The following is a 2,610-nucleotide window of genomic DNA, read 5'->3' as shown; positions in this document are numbered from 1 at the left end:
AAAAAAAAAAAAAGAAAAGAAATAGTTTCAGAAGGAATGGTACCAGCTCTTCCTTGTACCCCTGGTAGAATTTGGGAATTCGGCTGTGAATCCATCTGGTCCTGGACATTTTTGGTTGGTAGGCTATTAATTATTGCCTCAATTTCAGAGCCTGCCTTTGTTCTATTTGGGGATTCAACTTCTTCCTATTTACTACTACAACTACTTCCTTCTTACTACTAATTTTTATATTTTCACCACCTACTATATATGAACCAGAAATTATATTTTGTTTTATTTCTTTTTAATCACCATTTGGAGGCATAATTTACATGCATTTAAATTCACCAAGTTTAAGGAAACAATTCTATGTGTTTTGACAAATGTGTATTATCATGTAATCATCATCACAATCAAGATATAGAACATTTCCATCAGTCATAAAAAACGTATCATGCCTCTTATAAAATTATTTTCCCCAAATCTGGTTTAGCAGCAGTCAATCCGTACTTGGTCACTATAGCTTTGCCTCCTCTAGAATTCCATATAAATAGAATCATCCTTAGCAAATAAACACAGAAACAGAAAACCAAATACCCCATGTTCTCACTTATAAGTGGGAGCTAAATGATGAGAACATATTAGACACATAGAGGGGAACAACAGACACTGGGGCCTACTTGGGGATGGAGGTTGGGAGAAGGAGGAGATCAGAAAAAATAACTATTTCCTCCCAGGCTTAGTACATGTGTGGTGAAATAATCCATACAACAAACCCCCGTGACATGAGCTTACCTATATAACAAACCTGCACATGTATCCCAACCTAAAATAAAATAAAAATAAAAATAGAAAAAAAGCTCAAAGAAAGAAAAAAAAAAGAATTCCATATAAATAGAATCACACAGTCTATAGACGACTATTCCTGGTTTCTTTCATAGACGACTATTCCTGGTTTCTTTCATTTATACTGCTTCAGAGATTCATCTATGTTGTAGCTGCATTAGTAGTTTTTTCTTCAGTATTATCCTTTGTATGGGCATCCCTGTATTTGTTTAGAAATTTACATGTTAATTGACATTCACTGTTGATTGGCATCATCTATCCACTTGTATATTGGTTGCCAGTTTTAATTTGTTATTAATAAAGCTGCTATAATTATTGAAGTGCAGTTCTTTGTAAGAATTTTTCTTTTTTTCCCTTTACGGAAATACTTAGAGAACTACTAGTCCTGGCATAGATATATGTATAACTGTTCTGTTAAGCTGAATTGATGCAATTGATGCTGCAATACTGGTGATAAAGTTATCGAATACAAAACGATATTATTCAGGACTTGCCTCTGTAAGTGCCTCTCTAAACTGAAGGGTGAGTGATGCACCAACACTGTATTCTTCATATTTAGCATTTGATTTTTACCCTGAGATGACTAAAACCAGCAAATGTAGCCCGACATGTGACACCCCACAAAACTTATAGCCAAACCAAATGCGCTTTCCCCCAGTAAACTGTTCACACCCGTGATGACCAAAATAAGGAACCATGGATTCATCAAAGCTGAAATATGATCCATTTGGAACAAATTTCATACATCTCTCATTGAGTTTGCTTATGAGTGGTTGTAACTTGGAAAACTTGTCCATTGGATCCAAATTTACATTGTCAGCAACATGCAAATTAGAAAATATACTCTCAAAGTGATCACGTCTCATGGCAGCATTCACCAGTACATTATGCACATCTGTTCTTTGTTTACAGAACATACACCTTCTAGGAACTGAGACATAGGCACTCAGAAAAATAATACCCATAAAACATTTGAATTCGGAGCTAGTCAAGCCAAGATGTACACTCTTACTTCCAGCATATAAGTTGGAGAATTTGACAACGAGTTCAAAGACCTTTTCATCAAGAAAAAGTTCAAGAGCTTCTGTGGGAGTTCTCATTTTGGTTAAAAAAAAAAAAAAAAAATCTTTTGGTGGTTCTGTAACTCTACCTGCTAGGGTTTGTGCAGTTAGATCAGCCTTTTGCCATTTGCAAACAATTTTTGTCACTTTCCTCCTCCTCGATGGTGGAGGTTGCTGCACAGTAGACATAGATGGAACTTCGTCAGGAGAGTCATTATTAGGTGTGTATGAGGGAACATCTGAGTCAGATTTAGCATCAGAGCCATCTTGAATAAGATACGCAGTTGCGCACAACAAAGAACCTGGCAGATTATTTATTATTCCACCTTCATCTCCTGAGTCCTCATCAGAAACAGGTGCTGTAGCACTTTCAGGTGGTTGTATCACTTTAGCACTTGCTTCTATGATGTCATCTGTCTCTAAAAGGTCAGTTATTTCATGTAAACTTAGAGTTTGAGGCATCTTCAGACTAAAATGGGAAAAAAAGGTATTATTAGTCTCAGGGGTAGTCATTTTGCCTAGTGTTCAAAAAATGGAAGATGCAAAATGTCAAACCCATAACTAATGCAACAGTAATAATTTTGGTATTTTCTTTTTACAGCATAATAGCATAACTAGTAGAGAAGTGATGACAAAATTACTAGTATGAGACGTAATGCAGGAAAGTTATATGTACCTGTCTTTGGATACTTCCTCAAAAATGTTTCTGAAAACTCACATCACT

General features: G+C 35.7%; 1 pseudogene; it reads right to left on the bottom strand.

The window, feature by feature from the left end:
* Positions 1-2,348, bottom strand: part of LOC105500597 — a 13,418-nt pseudogene extending 11,070 nt beyond the window's left edge.
* Positions 2,349-2,610: the final 262 nt, after the last annotated feature.

This window comes from Colobus angolensis, unplaced genomic scaffold (genome assembly GCF_000951035.1).
Source record: "Colobus angolensis palliatus isolate OR3802 unplaced genomic scaffold, Cang.pa_1.0 Scaffold67, whole genome shotgun sequence".
NCBI lineage: Eukaryota > Metazoa > Chordata > Mammalia > Primates > Cercopithecidae > Colobus > Colobus angolensis.
This window is presented reverse-complemented; position numbering and strand designations above follow the sequence as displayed.